This window comes from Humulus lupulus, chromosome 9, assembly GCF_963169125.1.
Source record: "Humulus lupulus chromosome 9, drHumLupu1.1, whole genome shotgun sequence".
NCBI lineage: Eukaryota > Viridiplantae > Streptophyta > Magnoliopsida > Rosales > Cannabaceae > Humulus > Humulus lupulus.
The window spans coordinates 158,282,082-158,299,480 of record NC_084801.1 but is presented as its reverse complement, the minus strand read 5'-3'; the positions used below and the strand labels follow the sequence as shown (position 1 = coordinate 158,299,480).

General features: G+C 37.7%; 1 pseudogene; it reads left to right on the top strand.

The window, feature by feature from the left end:
* Positions 1-11,317: 11,317 nt before the first annotated feature.
* On the top strand, positions 11,318-11,411 carry LOC133802994 (small nucleolar RNA R71; annotated as a pseudogene).
* The last annotated feature ends 5,988 nt before the right edge of the window (positions 11,412-17,399 follow it).

The following is a 17,399-nucleotide window of genomic DNA, read 5'->3' as shown; positions in this document are numbered from 1 at the left end:
GAGTCAGTGGGACAAATAGAGGGTGCGGCCTAAGGGCGTTGAGCCTAGTTATCATTTGTGAAGTGGTTATTAGTATGAAATAATGAACTTGGTATGTTGAATACTTGATTAATGTGAATATTTGGAATGTTACGTATATGATTATACTGTATGAGTTATCTGGTTGTTTGTTTGATGATTACGTTCTGTTAATCTGTTTTCTTGTTGGGCCCTGGCTCACGGGTGCCACGTGGTGCAGGTAAAGGCAAGGGTAAAGTGGACCAATCCTGAGATGGAGAGCTTTGAGGCTGTATGTACATAGTTAGCTGATCAGCCGCCACAGCCGAGGAGCAGTACAAAACAGGAAAAGCCTAAACGTCTGTTTTTCCCTTAAAGTGGCTAGTACTGTACTTTTATCCTTAAATTTTTTAAAGTGTTTTTTAATGCTACTACTTTTGGGATCCCATGTAAAAATGTTTGATTATAAGAAATGAAACTTTTGAGACCAAAATATTTTAACCCTAGTTCAACTGTAGTTTCTGTAACACGTTTCTAACTAAATGACTTGATTAGCAAGTTTTGCACATTTGTAAACACACAGTGTAACGGTCTTGGCTATCCAGGGCGTTACAATTTTAGTATTGTGACCTAGTTTATGTATTTTATGATATAGTTTATGTTTGTATGACCTAACATTTCAGGTACAATAAAGGGGTAAGTGTATCTCGACTTAAGGTGTCCAATGATGTATGACGGACTATGTCTGGAAGGCTCGATTGCAAAAACTTTATGACGGACCTAAGTGATGTCCGATGTATGACAGACTTTTTTCCGGGGCTTAATTGCCACCCTTGTATAAACACTTATCTTTTTATTATATCTGATTTGTTATTATAGTTATGATTATGATATATGACCTATAGTTATGACTTATGGCCTTTGACCTATGATTTATGATCTATGACGTATGATTTAAGATTTATGACTTAGATTATGATGTAGAATTATGACTTAAGCTATGATATGATCTAGAGGTTTGTGTTTGTATGACTCTTGTGAATTTATGTTATGTTTGATTATATAACTAACTCTTGTTTGTATTTTCCTTACTGGGCTTAGAAGCTCACTCCTTATGATGTTGTTATTTCAAGAAATTAAGGATAGAAAGGCTAGTGGCGAGTGGAACCTAAGAGCTTCATGATGTACTTGTGGGGACCATATAGTCGAGCAAGATCATGCGGGCCCATTTTTATTAAAGAAAGATTATTTTTAATTTTTATTTAAATGTTGCTCATATTTTTATGTTAAAGACAATTATTTTGTTTTTGTAAAACCATGGATCCATGTATTTATTTTCAATTTTTTATTCAATAAAAGAGCAATATTTATGATTATGACCCAACGTTGTGTTCTCAATAATTTATGAGAAATTAGGGCGTTACAAATAAGTTATCATAAATTTAACAAATAAATTTACTAACTTAATCATTCCTCGTGACTCAACTAAAGATTCATAATTGCACTCTTGAATTTATAGAACGCTCTTTAACAAATATAGATACGTTATTAATTATCAATTATTACAACCATAATTTTCACTCAATCCTCTATAGACGGCCTACAATGAGATGAGAATAAAATGTCATTTTACCCCTCGTTGTATTGTATCCTTAAAACACTTAGTTCCTAGTAAATGATATTTTTGTAAACTAATATTAATTACTGAAATGAGATCTCTATCATTTGGGACCTTGAACCAAACTAAAAGGAAACCATCATTTTACTTCTTCATCAGAAGCTATAGATGTTCATATCTATGATTAACACTCCCACTCAATTATACTACCGAGTTCCCAAGATGTAAGTATGGTCTAGTCTGTAGGGTAAGCTGGTAACGAACAAGTCAAAGAACTCAAATAATACATCAGTTAGAATACTAACCACTCAGAATTGAGATTGAATTGACCTATGGTAAACTATATGATAGGACTAGAATAGATAATAATTGTATTTTTATTTATCCTATCTACTGATAATATCGATCTATGATAGTAGTAGTAGTTTGTAGTATGATAGTTTATAGCAACTGTTATGGATTTTATAAGTTTAACGTATAGTTTAGAAATACTAAATATAACATAAGGTTTGATTAATATTGTTGGTTCTAGAAATATTATTTTTATAACCTAAGGTTTAGATAGAATTATTAAGAATGTGACAATTGTCATAATCATGTTTATTAAGGATTTAAGTAGTTTTGATGAATAGTTTAAATAAAAGAAAGATCTAGAATCTCTAGAACCTTCCAGAAATTGTTAGGATCACGTTTAGACTCAGTCAAAGTTGTTTAATCAATTCAAAATATGCGGAGAAAGTGCAAATACGTGTTTGATATATCAACGTATGTCGATATATCGCAGCTATAGGTAGGGGCCGATATATCACCTACGGAAGATACGGAAAACACGTCGACTTTGCACGAACGATCGAACGAGGCTCGAAAATATGAGGGGAGGCAATATATCGCCTATAGGGGATGATATCTCGGCTCCAACTCACATTTTTTATAGTTTGTGATTTTAATTTTAAAAATAGCCTTAACCACTTAGACCTGCCTTTGAATGATTTTGACCGAGTTCTGGGCGTCTGTTGAACAAAAATTCATATCTTTTTCATTTTATATTCATTTATTTATTCAAATTAAAAGGGGTTAGCTTCACTCCTTGAGCTCTATAAATATGACCTAGTACTCAGCCATTTTCTTCATTCTTCAAGCATTTGTTCAAAGCCTCCAAGTTGCTAAGGTTACTATAGAGTGAAAGACTTGAGTTTTGGGTTAAAAGCTTTATCATTCTAAGCCTTTCTAAACACTTGGGAAGTGAGATATAGTGAGATTTCAATATCGAGGTTTAGATCAATTCATAAGATCATTCAAGGTATTCTTATCCCTAAGTTTAGTTCTTTATGGTTCTTTAGTTTTCTTTTATTTTCTTTTCAGATCCTAACTCTTGTTTATGATTCTTGGTTAGGTATTTAAGTTTCTTGAAACTTAAGGTTCTTTTCTGTAAGTTTCTACTTGGATGGTTTAGTTCTCTTTTCATCTGCATTCTTTAGAAATACTCATGGTTTTGCTGTTGGTTTTTAGGATTGTTCCAATCTCGTTCTTATTCTCAAATATCCCGGTTTTTTGCAAGGAAAATAGGTTAGATTATATGTGTTTATATGTTATGTTGTGATATGTTTTATGCTATGATATATATATGTATAAATATGTCTTGTAGTCATTTGGGGCTTATACTTGCTTAGATAGCAAACCCCAAGAATTTTTATCATTTTCATGATTTAGAGTTATGATTTACCCTACCTCAATTAGTAGACAGAGGACCTAGATGGTTTATCACATGCCATGTTAATGAGTTAATGGCCATTAATATTTTAGTCCTATATGATGTACGTTTTTATAGTCATATGTTTTATAGTATATGTATATGATTTAGTCTTATGTTTAAGATTTATGTTAATAGATTTTCCTTGCTGGACATTAGGCTCATTCCTTTATTTTTAGCTTGATGCATGGAAATGATTATGGAAGGCGGAAAGATTCATGGCAGCTTGGCTTGTGTGTTGAGGATTAATGGATTGAATGGACTGCGTGACGATCAAAATCGAGGATGACGTTGTTTTTAAGTCTCTTTTACTTATGTCTTTATATATTTCTGCATTTAGTATTTAAACAATTAAAGTTTATGTTTTATGTTTTATAAACAATGGGATCCCATACCATATCACATTTTTTTTATATTTTTACCTTATTTTGTATTGGTACAATATTTTGGGTTTTAAATAAAGTTATTTTATTTATAATGTATGTTTCCCAAAATAGTAGCTATGTCTAGTAGTTTTAATGGTCCAAGGTCTTAGAAATAGTTGGGTCATTACAATTGGCAAGTCAATGTAAATCCTGTGCACTAACTAATCTTAGGACTAACTTATGTTTGAACATATAATTATATTTATATTCCACTGTGATTACATCACTATAAATAAGACTAGCTACATTCTCGGGATTTAATAGAAGTTTATATTAAAAAAATAATCATGAAAATAAAACATGTGAGCAAAGTCATTGACCAAGTCAAAAAATGATTTCTATTCTTTTATTGATAATAAAATGAGATTACAAGAAATTGAGTTTTAATTAGGGCATAAAACCCCAAAAAAACTCCCACTTGCACTAATTGAAACTGATGTCTTAATTCTACTAGTCCAATTTCCTTGATATGCTTATCAAATGTAGCTTCTGGCAGTGTCTTTGTAAATGGATCTGCATGATTGTCTTCATATGCAATCTTCATAACCTTCATATCTCCCCTGGCCACATATTCTCGAATTATGTGATACTTCCTTTCTATATGCTTACACCTCTTGTGACTTCGAGGTTCTTTCGAGTTGGCTATGTCTCCTGTGTTGTCATAAAACAACACAAGTGGTTTATCCATATCTAGAATAACACCAAGATCTTAATAGAACTTCTTTAGCCAGACTATTTCCTTAGCTACTTCAGACGCAGCTATGTACTCAACCTCCATGGTGGAATATGAGATCGTAGACTACTTTACACTTCTCCATATCATAGCTCCACCCACAAGAGTAAATACCATTCCAGAAATAGACTTCATGTCATCGACATCGGTCTAAAAATCTGAATCAGTGTAGCCTACAGAGATCAAAACACCACCCTTGGATACTAACATATATTCCCTAGTCCGCCTTAAATACTTCAGAATATGCTCAACTGCTATCCAATGTTCTAGTCCTGGATTTGATTGATACCTGCTAACCACTTCCACTACTTAGTAGATATCTAGTCTAGAACACAACATAACATATATCAAACTTCCAACTGCAGATTCATAAGGAACTTTTCTCATTGCATTTTCCTCTTCAGGTGTTTGGGGAGACTACTTCTTTGAAAGATGAATTCCGTGGCGAGAATGTAACGACCCAAAATCACTAATATGGCTTGAGGGCCTTGATTAGTGTGCCGGGAGGGCATAATTGGTTTATGTGTGAATTTATTGACTTAATGCATAATTACATGATAAGCATGCTTGTATGATTATATAAATGTTATATTTGTGAGAACCACATTATTATGTGGGTAAATCTGCAGCAGGCAACTTGAGGTGATCCTAGGGAGCTATAGATAGCGGGAAAGTCACAACGGGGCTTAATATTTGACTTTGGGCAAGTCAAGGGGTATTTCAGGTATTGGACGGTTATTTAGATTATCGGGTTATGGAAATAAATAATTGGAGATATATTTGAGGTTAGGAAGTCTAGGTGGGAATATTGGGGAATTTTACTATTTCACCCTCATGGACGTTTCCGGTACCCCGAGCTTTGGGATCGTCTTAATTGCCTAAGGATAGACTTAGGAAGCTTTAGAAAACAGTAGAACATAAAAATAGTTCGACCCTCTCTTTTCTCTCTCTCTCTCTCTCTCAAAGGAAAAACAAAGGAAATTTGGAGGTTTTGGCTGGAATTCTGAGAATTGAAGCTGGGATTTAGAAGATTAGCTCAAGGATTAACTAAGGGTTCAATCAAGGACTAAGGTAAGGATTGATTTCCACTTTCTGTTAATGAAATTCTGTGATTTTGAGTGTGTTCTAAGTTGTTTTTGGGTTTTGGATTTGAAGATTAAATTGAGGCTAGAACCTTGGAAGTTAGCCTAGAAAACTCTTGGAGGATTGGTTTTGCAGTTGAGGTAAGCTCAAATTTAAGGTTTAATGGCTAAGTTATAGTGTTTCCATGGCTGGGTTTTGTGTTCTTGAGTTAGAAAGTTTCAGTGATTGAAATAGGTTTTTGATGGGTTTCTAGTTTAGGTTTCAGCTAGGTTGTGTTGCTGGAATCTTGTGGGAAGTCTTTGGGTAATTGAGTTGTGGAATTGGAGTAGTTTTGGAGGAGTTTGAGTGAGGTTTGGGAGTCAAAAATGGAGGTTTTTCTAGGTTCGAAGGGGGTCGGGCCGCGACATAGTTCTTGGTGAGTCGCGACCCTTTGAAGTTGGTGTGTGCTGAGGAAGGAGGGCGGGCTGCGGCATGGTCTGGGTAGGGTCGCCGCCCGTGTCTGTTTTTGAGCATGGGGGAGCCTCTGGTTGGGGTCATGCCGCGGCATGGGTGGCTAATGTCGCGGACCTTAGGGATTTTGAGATTCTAGGCTTGGGAATTTAACCTAAGGTGCTTGGGATTGAATCTTTTACCATGTTTTGTGGAGTTCAATGTTCCAGAGACTAGAACTTTATCTAGAAGACCTTTTAAGATTGTTTATGGTACTCTTTATCTTGGTTGTGACTAGGTGCTAAGCTAGGGCTCGGGGATCGGATCGCGCTCAAGGAGCATCGCTCTTAGTCAGTACACTCAGAAACTAAAGGTAAGAAAACTGCACCTGGTTGTAAATTTGTAACGGGACTAAGGGTTCCCTAATATGTATGCTTTGGAAAGGATGGTATTATGTCATCTAAATAGTAAACCAACGGCCTAAGATTGCCAAAGGTTACACTAGCGCACAGGGCGCGGCTATGCCACTGGTAGCCGAGGATAACTTATTATGCACTGATCTTGGTTTAAGCGGGCCGGAGTCAATGGGGTAAACAGAGGATGCGGCCTACGTTGTCGACCCTAGTTATTATGTGACTTGACTGTTATTAATGATTGGTTGCATCTTTGATTCCGATTACATGCTATGTGATTAATGTGGAATGTTAAGTGTTTGATCATGCTTAAAGGATTATTCTCTTGTTATGATTGTTGTGATGTATATTATGTTTTCTTGCTGGGCCTTGGCTCACGGGTGCCACGCGGTGCAGGTAAAGGCAAGGACAAACTTGATCAGTCCTGACTTGGAGAGCACTGTGAGCGGAATGTACATGACCAGCTGCTCAGCCGCCACGGTTATGAGGATAACAGGAACAAAAGAACTATAAATGTCTGTTTTGCCTTAGAGTGGCTGATGGTAGTCTGTATTTTTTGGAAATTTTGTAAACTAACTTTTACACACTGTTCTTTATGGGATCCCATATGTAAATCTGTTTGAATATATGAAATGTACTTTTGAGACCAAAATCATTTTAACCCTAGCACATCTATGGCTTAGTGACACGTTTTTAACTAAATGACTTGATTAGCAAGTCCTGCACCTTTATAAGTACACAGTATAACAGTCTTGGCTATCCAGGGCGTTACAGGGACAGTAGACGTCCTTTCTTGGAATTTTTCATTGAGAAACGTTCATGCACTTTATCAATGTAAGCTGGTTGAGATAGAGCTAAGAGTCTATTCTTTCTATCCCTAATGATCTGAATACCTAGAACATAACTTGCTTCACCCAAATCCTTCATTTGGAATTGAGTGCTCAGCCAATTCTTCACATCTGATAATTTCTTAACATTGTTTCCAATGAGTAAGATATCATCTACATAAAGAACCAGGAATACCACTATTTGATTTTCCTTTAGTCGGTAAACACAAGACTCTTCAATATTTTGTTCAAAGCCATAGGTTTTGATTATTTCATCAAACCTAAGATTTCATGAACGAGAAGCTTCCTTAAGTCCATAAATGGACCTATTCAACTTGCAAACTTTTCCTTCTTTTCCAGCTACTTTAAATCCTTCTGGTTGATCCATATAAATGACTTCGTCAAGCTTCCCATTAAGAAAAGCTATCTTGAAGTTCACTTTCAAGATTTCATAGTCGAGAGCGGCTGCTATGGATAGGAGGATGCGAATGGACTAGAGCATGGCTATCGGACTAAAGGTTTCCTCATAGTCCATGCCTTCTCTTTGGATATAACCCTTTGCCACTAAGTTTCGATATTTCCATCAATACCTCATTTCTTCTTGTAGATCCACTTGCATCCAATGGCCCTAAAGTCACTAGGTGCTTCCACAAGATCCTAGATGGAATTTGAGTAGAAGGACTCCATTTCTTGTTTCATGGCTTCGAGCTATAGTTCCTTTCGAGGGCTAGCCATTGCTTGTTTGAAAGACAACGGATCATCATCACTAGTGTCACCAACAACCATATTGGTTTCACAATCCAAACCATTGCAAATTGGGTTCTTAGAAACCCTCCCATTACAACGAGGCTCTGTGACTATTTGCTCAGGAACAGTGGTACTTTCTTCATTTAAATCAACTTGCGTTTGTTGTACATGATGGGTGGAATTTCATCATCAACTTGCATTGATGATGATAGAACATTGGTTGGAATCAATTCTTCAACCATCTCCTCTAAAACTACTTTGTTGCGTGGTTTGATGTTTTGGACATTGTCATTTTCTAGAAAAGTAGCATTCGTAAAAGTAAACACTTTCTTTTCTAAATGACTATAGAAAATTCCACCTCGAGTGCCTTTAGGATAGCCAACAAACATGCAAACTTTGGTTCGCGATTCGAGCTTTCCTTCCTTTTTCCTTAGGATGTGGGCGAGACACCCCAAGATTGTAAAATGGCATAAGCTAGGTTCACGACCATTCCAGCGTTCTAAAGGTGTTTTAGGGAATTATTTTGACAGTACATCATTTAAAATGTCGTTCACAGTTTCAATTGCATGTCCCCAAAATTAAGTTGGTAGATTTGAGTAACTAAGCATGCATTTAACCATTTCCAATAAAGTTATGTTACAGCGTTCTGCTACACCATTTTGTTGCGGAGTACCCGAGGTAGTAAGTTGTGATAAAATCTCAAGTTTAGTTAAATGATCTTGGAACTGCATATCCAAATATTCTCCACCCTATCAGATCGCAAGATCTTTAATGTTTTACGTAATTGGTTTTGAGCCATAGCTAGGAATTCCTTAAACTTTGAAAATGTTTATGATTTCCTATGCATTAGGTAAAGACATGAGTATCTAGAGTAATCGTCAATGAAAGTGATGAAATACGCAAAAATACCCCTGGCTTGTACATTCAAAGGTCCACAAACATCTGAATAAACAAGTCCAAGTGGTTCCTTGGCCCTATCATCCTTTGTAGAGAATGGATGCTTGATCATTTTGCCTTCTAGACAAGATTCACAAACTGGTAATTCACCTAAGGTGAGTTCCGTCATAGGCCCGTCCTTTGTAAGTCTTTGAATTCTATCATAGCCAATGTCACCTAGTCTTAAGTGCCATAAATACGCCATGTTATCGTTATTGATCTTTTCATGTTTATTGGTCCTAGGTTTAGCTACTTTGAATAAATCATTGTTAAGAGCGAGAGGTTCGTTAGGTCGCAGAATATAAAGTCCATTTTCTAAACATGCAATACACAATTGTGATCTATTGAAAGATATAGATATATTAAAACTTGTGAATGTCATAACAAATTATTCTAACAGCAACATGGAAACTTAAATTAAATTTCTACTAAAATCCGGAATAAAAAATACATCTCTCAAAATTAAATATTTATTTCCGAGCTTCAGGCGAGCTATTCCTCTAGCTTGGACCGTAACAAACGCTTCATTCCCAACTATAAGCTTTAAGCCGCCTTCATCCACTTCCTCGCACGATTCAAGAAGTTGTAAAGAGTTACAAACATTGTTAGTAGATCCAGAATCAATAATCCAAACAGATTTATCATTCTCTAAAACACATGTTTCTAATATATATAAACTATAATCATTACCTTTGTTTTTCCCTTCTAAAAACTTGGTGCAATCTTCTTTCCAATGCCCCTTCTCTTTGCAGTGAAAACACTTACATTTACCTTTCTTGTTTTTCTTTTTCTTCCCCTTAGGCATCTGTGCACTTTGTTGTGCACTCTTTGCAGCCTTTGGAGGCCTGGGGTTGTTGCTTTGTCCATCTTTCCTCTTGTTTCGAGCTTTCGAAGACAAAGCTTGGTTAGCTTCAGCCTTAGCTGGATCAGCAGCACCAATAGTAGTCTTCTTTTCTCCTCCATTACTTGGTCCACCCATGATGGACTCGAAAGTATGAAGCTCGTTCATGAGCTGCGTTAGACCATAGTTGAGTTTATTCATCACATAGTTTGTGGTGAACGGCAGGAAAGCTGGAGAGAGACTGTTGAGGATTAAGCCAACTTGAGTCTCCTCATCTATAATTGCTCCATACAGTTCAACTTCCTGAAAGTAGTTGTTCATCTTGATCAGGTGATCACGAACATGCTGAGACGGTGCCATCCGAGCATCGGCATATTTCTTGGTGGCCTCAAAATAAGTCTGCACAGATTTTGCACCGAACATGTCATGGAGCTGGTCCATGATTTCATAGGTCGTCTCACCATTCTCCATTTTTGTCTTGAGAGTGTCGACCGTACTAGTCAATATGTAGTACCATGCCTTGTTATTGGCCACCTGCCAACATTCATATTTGTCCAGTGAGTTGCCACCAATCAACACTATGTTGATGTTCTGCTTCCACTTAAGGAAGTTTTCTCCAGTGAGTTTCTCCATCGAAAGTTGAGAAAGGACGGGAGTAGACACAACCATGCTTAAAACTACATATTATCAATAAAATAGAAATCAATCACATTTTCTCAATAAAACTTCCATTCACTCTAATTTCAAGAAATAACGCATCATATACCATAAATATGTAAGATATGGAAAAAATACCAAAATAATCATATCTCTATTTCTTTAGGTTTTTAACTAATTTATGATATTGTTGTCCTGGTTGGTGAGAGTCAAAAAAATATCATTAGTTAAATAGAGTTGTAAACTCATTTAATAATTGACAACCTGAATTGTTGTGAAGATGACGCTTGAGGCATAGACTGTTGTTGTTGCATGTTCTGAGGCACATTCTGTTGATACTGACTCTAAAAGTGTGGTTGTTGCCCCTGATTATTTCTCCAAGAAAATTTAGGATGATTTCTCCACCCAGAATTATAAGTGTTGGAGAATGGATTATTGTAAGGCCTCTGAAAATTCCCTACTGCTTGAACCTGTGCATGGTCCATAGGAGCATTGTTCTAAGGATCAACTGTTGGGCACCAATCAAAAGGATGAGGACCCCCAAAAATTTCACACCCAGTGTGCATCTGAATAAAATTGACTGACACCGTGGTTTGCTGCAACCGCTTAGTTAAAGAAGATACCTACGTAGTCAAAGCAATGATAGCATCAAGCTCATGAACCACAGTTGCTTTTCTGTTACCGATGGTTCTCTCATCAGACCACTGGTGATTATTCATCATCATATCCTCTATCAACTCATATGCTTTAGTATCACTCTTTCTCATAAATACCCCACCAGCTGCGGCATCGATAATCGTACGTGTAGTACCACATAGCTCATTGTAAAAATTGTGGACTAATATCCACTTCTCAATCCCATGGTGGGGACATTTCCTCTACAGCTCCTTGAATCTCTCCCATGCATCATAAAGAGATTCCTCATCAATCTGATAAAAATTATTTATTTCCCCCCCCCCCCCCCTTAATTTAGCAGCCTTTGAAGGGAGAAAGAACTTAGCAAGAAACTTTTGGGCCAAATCTTGCCTAGTTTTAATAGAGTTGGTCTGAAGAGAGTTCAACCAGCTCTTGGCCCTTTCCCTCAGTGAGAATTAGAATAACCTCAACCTTATAGCATCGTCGCTCACCCCATTCATCTTGAAAGTGGCACACAACTCCAGAAAATTAGCTATGTACATGTGTAGATCTTCAGAGGGTAACCCACCAAACTATACAGTAACCTGAACCATTTGGAGGATCGTCGGCTTAATCTCAAAATTATTAGCGGTAATAGTCGATGGTCTGATACATGTCTGCACCCCCAAAACAGTATGGAGTACATAATCCCTCAAACTACGAACGACAGGATTCTAAGCTTGTGCCTGGGCTGGTGCTGCTAGTGGCACTGGCTGCACTCTTTCATTACCATTATTCACCACATTGTCATTATTAGTGTTATCAGCCATGGCAACAGCGGAGTTCTCAACCCTCTTGTTTCTACGATTCTGCCTGCACGTCTTCTCGATCTCAGGATTAATAAGAACAATACTGTCTGCTCCCCTCCTTCTACGCATATAACAAAATTACCTGAAATAGAGATAAACAAATGCAAGCAAACCAAGTTATAAACTTTTTACAGAACAACCAAATTAGAAATAAAATTAAACAAATTTGATATTGATAAATTTTTCAGTCCCTGACATCGGCGCCAAAAACTTGTTGCTAAATTTAAGCTATGCAAGTATACGTAATCGCAATTTGTAATAAATCTCGGTAAGACCAAGTGTCCTCCCACAAAGACTGATTTACCAATTACCAAATGATTAATTCCTAATTTCTATTTGGCTAACAAAAAGTGAATTTGTGAAATTTAAGAACAAGAAAGCATAAATAAATAAATAAAAATTGCAACAATCAAATAATAACAGGAACACGATGATTAAATTCAGACTGAAAATAATTAGGAATTCTAATCTTCTTTACTATCCACTCTATTATTCTTTAATGCAATTACTACTGAAATTATTCTCACTAAAATGATAGGCATACAAAAGTATTAACTATTCGGATTAAGAAATAGAAAACTCTACCTAATGTGAATTCCCAATATTTCTATGGTCAATTCAAACAATAGGAAGCAATAAATGCAGCCCTAAATCACATAGACCAATTTGATACTCTTGTTCGAAATTAAAATTTACGTCTACTCAATTTTAGCATATTCAAATCTCTCTTTTCAGATGTTGATTCAAATTCTTAAATCATGTGTAAAAGGTGCGCAATCAATCACATACACAATAATTAAAAATTGATAAATTTCAGATGAGGAAGAAATAGATAAATGCATTAAATCATAATAAAGTTTGAAGAGAGTCAATTAGAAACCCTAATAATAAAATTAGTTTATCAACATCACTAAATCAAACATTAACATAGAATTTAATATAATTCAAATCAAGAGATAAAGGAAAAGAACTCTAGGTTTTGTTTCTCCTCTAGCCCCTTCTTCCTTAATCTGATTTCCCAGGTTCCCCTTTTAAAAAAACGTAATCAAAAAATTAGTCGAAATCTCTTAAAACTTTAGGGGCTCTGGCTTCTTCCATGGAGATGGGCAAAATTAGTCGGATAAATGTGTTCCCGCATGTCTATTAGGTCGGTATACGCAGTAAGTGTACTTCTCCATGGGCTTATTCGTTTTGCTCCCAGTCTAGTCGCCATCACCATTCCCCTTTCTTTTATTACTTCTTTCTTGGTTGTTAATGGCCATGGGCTGAGTAGTAGCTACAACATCCATTGCCACGCCAGCAGGCTAAATAGGGGTCTGGCTGGTTCCTAATACTGCAGACTCTTCTTCTTCCAGGTTGATCCACTCTTAAGCTCGAGCCAATAACTCTTTCGTACTTTTACTCCTTTCCTTTGGAGTTCCTTCCATAGTTCTCCACCCACGATGATCTCTGTCCTCATAACCATGAGCTTGGCACTGTCGTCAATGTCTCTATATTGGTGAACCGGTTGAGGTAGGCCTTTAGAGATTCACCGGGATTTTGTTTAATTTTGTCCAATGAGATGGCCCTAATTCAAACTTCCTTGACATCCTGGAACTGCCTCTTGAACTTAATGGATAGTTTTTTCTAGGAGGTGATCGAGTGTTTCTTATACTTGTTAAACCATAACTTCGTCGGTTCTGTCAAAGCAGCTGGGAACAGGACACACCTTAAGTCGACGCTAAAGTTATGGGCTATCATCAAAGTGTTGAAGTTCCCAACGTGATTAGACGGTTAAGCAGTTCCATCATATGTTTGCATATTTCGCATTCTGAAGTCAATGGGATAGGGAGATGCCTTGGTGTGAAGAGAAAAAGGCTCATGCTCCTCATCAAAGTCGCAGTCGTCCACAATTTTTCCAGATAAAAGTCTCTTCATATGTTCCTTCATCAAGGCTAGCCATTCAAGGGTTGGATCCTTTGTCTCTAGGTTATTTTGGAACTGTTTACCAGCTCCCATCCTATCTTGTGCGTTATATGGGTTATTGTCCCTCCAAGTCAAAGCTCGATTAGGCGAGATGTTCCCATTATCGCGCACAATTGATGGATCTCCCACCGTCTAAGCGTAACTCAAATCATTGTAACGAGTTGACTATCCTCTTTGTGTATTTAGATGGTCATGCATATCGAACTGGGGATTGGAAGGCAAGCTTTGGGCAGACCTCAATTGATTTCTCAGGTCGCTCTCACGCCTTTGGGAGTGTGTGTTACGTACACTCCCGTTATGCCTCCACGGTGGTTCTCCGTCCAATAGCTACCATTCACGAAGCTTACTACTCACAGCTAAGGTTGCGGGGCATGATTGTTCCTACAAGATCGCGAGACATATGTATATTCTACGGGTACATAAATTCTCCTGCCATTACCGTGAACTGAAACATTTCTGTGTGGGTGAGGAGGTGTTGCATGAAGTTTAGGCGATGGAGGGTGCCTTATTGGCGAGGCAATTCATCTCCCATCGAGATGCATCAGATTAGCTCCCCCATTGTCTACTTCGATTTCCTGAGTTGGTGGCAACACAGATTCGTTTCTTTGCACCTGAGCGGCTAGTTGATGTTCTGCTGGATTTATAGGGACCTTAACCCTTCTCAATTCTATCTCATCTTTCCCTGTCTGACGAGGCTAATTTCTAGGAGTGTGAGCCCCTTGTTCATTCCTGAGATTATTAATAGGTGTGTTGTTTTTAGTATTCATTCAGAAGGCACAGATCTCGGGCTTGTTTTTCTAACAGAACGGCTCACATTTGGTCAATTGTTCCAGTGGGACTGAGTTTGGTGGGACCCACTTTGCCTCCTTCTTACATTCTCGTTGGTTACAGGGAGAGGTAATTGAGCCATTATATCGTCTATTCGTTTGTTAGCCTGGGCGAGGTGGCTCCTTAGCTAGGCATTATCCATTTCGATGGCAGTCAGATATCCAGGATTTGGATTTGGCACGTAGTCAAACTTCCAGTATCGTCTTGGTTCACATGTTGTTTTCTAGGACGACACTGCATAGAGGTTCCATCTCCAATTGGGTCAGCCACACGGTAATCTCCATGATCACCAAGTCTCTTTGATTCATTATCGTGCATGGAACGAGTTACCACCATCTTGATTGTTGTGTTGAATATTCTCTGACAAATTTCAAGTTTAATCTGTTCTCAATGAAAGCACCAATCCGTTGATGCAGTTTTCTACCAACAAGGGATTAAAAAACACGATTAGAGAGATTAAGCTTGTTAATAAATCATAAATGTAAACTCACAAGATTTTAACGTTGTTCAGTGGTTAAAATCCACCTAGCCCACGAGTCATTCTTATTCTTACTTGGGAACTCTTGAAGAAATTGCTTATGACAATTTTAGAAGAGTTTTGGCATACATGATGTCAGTCCCTTTTACAGTCAATTCCCCTTAGACTTATAGGGAATTGTGATGGAAAATATTGGGTAACCGTAGTATAAATGGTAACATACAATATTGGGTAACTCCCAAATAAATGGATACGTAAATACCCTAATTAAGTCTATTGCCATTTACATCAATCAACAAATGTATATAACGATCATGTGCATTTAATGCGCATATTGGGCATCCGAGTTTGCAGGGATTATTCCATATGCGCATCTTTGAAACATCTCGAGCTAGATGTCATTCTCGAATTGGATATAACTAGATCAGGGCAGATTGACTTAGATAATGCTCAGGCCTGAAGAGGGAAATCTGGACATGGGACACTTCGATCTTTTGTCATCAGCATTTCAAATTATCTTAATGATCCTTGGCTATCCCAGACTCAGTGACACAATCTTGAGTTATTTATTGGAGCTAACGAGATATCTCTGAAGCCTTGTAACCTTTATTTATTACATGCCAGTTGTACCCCGAGCAAGATAGTTGAGCTCGTGTATTTAATACACATATTGAGCATCTGAATCTATAGGGATTCTTCCATATGCGAATCTTTCAACTGGCTCGAGCTGGAGATAACTGGAGTAGAGTGGATTGAATTAGAGAATACTCGGGCCTGATGAAGGCGATCTAGACATGGGACACTTCGATCTCTTGTCATCAGCATTTCAAATGATCTGAAGGATCCTGGTCTATCCCAGACTCAGTGACACAGTCTCGAGCTATTTTTTCTAAAGCTAACGAGATATCTCCAAATCCTTATAACCTTTATATATATGTGCTAGTTGTACCCCCAAGAAAGATAGTTGAGCTCATGTATTTAATGCGCATATTGGGCATCCGAGTCTGTAGGGAATCTTCCATATGCATATCTTTGAACCGAATTGAGCTAGATTTCACTCTCAAATTAGATATAACTGGAGCAGGGCGGATTGACTTAGATAATGCTCGGGTCTGATGAGGGCGAGGGCGATCTAGACATGGGACACTTCAATCTCTTATCATTAGCATTTCAAATGATCTAAAGGATCCTGGGTTGTCCCAGACTCAGTGACACAACCTTGAGCTATTTTTTCTAGAGCTAACGAGATATCTCTGGAGCCTTGTAACCATTATTTATTATGTGTGAGTTGTACCCCGAGCAAGATAGTTGAGCTCGTGTTTTTAGGGTGCAACATTTATAATCCACTGTGACCTAGTCACTATAAGTGTAACTTATTTATATGTTTGGGATTTTATATATTTTTGTATTAAGCAAATAATCATGTGATAAATAAAAGCAAACAATGCAACTGATAAACAAGAAACAATTGTAGCTACGGAGCGTGGTTCTCAAGTTCCCCCTCTTCCATGGCGAGGAGAAGAAAACCTGGGCTGAAGCTTGCGAAATCTGCAACAGCTACGGAGCTTCCTTCATCCAATGGTGAGGAACCAGTTGTTCACCAGCCTGTAATAGCTACGAGTGATGATCTAGACGTTACAGAAGAGTACGAGTGCGAGATCAAGAGTCTGGGTAATGGATCACAAAAGGATTTCGAAATTGCTACAGCACCTACGAAATAGAATTAGGCGGCTGAGGTTGAGGATCAATCTTTCCTGGATTCAGCTAAGGAAACTTGGGCAAAATTCTGTGAATCTCTTCCATCTCACGGTTGCACAAAGCTTCACTACTCGGAACCATATCAAAAGGATGGCCAGGTCATTGCGAAATTGGACATGGAAGAAACTGAAGTAGAGGCTTCATTCTGGAACTCGGCTGTGATTTGTGTAGTGATAGGGGTGAACCCACCTCTGCCAGTGTTTGAAGGATTTGTAAAGCGGATTTGGGGAAATCGTGGAATTGTGAGTATTGCCCGAATGAATGCTGGGTTTACTATGGTTAAATTCAGAGACGAAGCAACGAGGGACTTAGTCTTAGAATCAGGAGTGGTGCATTTTGACAAGAAACCAGTAGTTCTTCGCCCATGGACTACTGATATCGAATCACTGAAATCCATCAAGTCTGTTCCTGTTTGGATTCGGCTACCTGA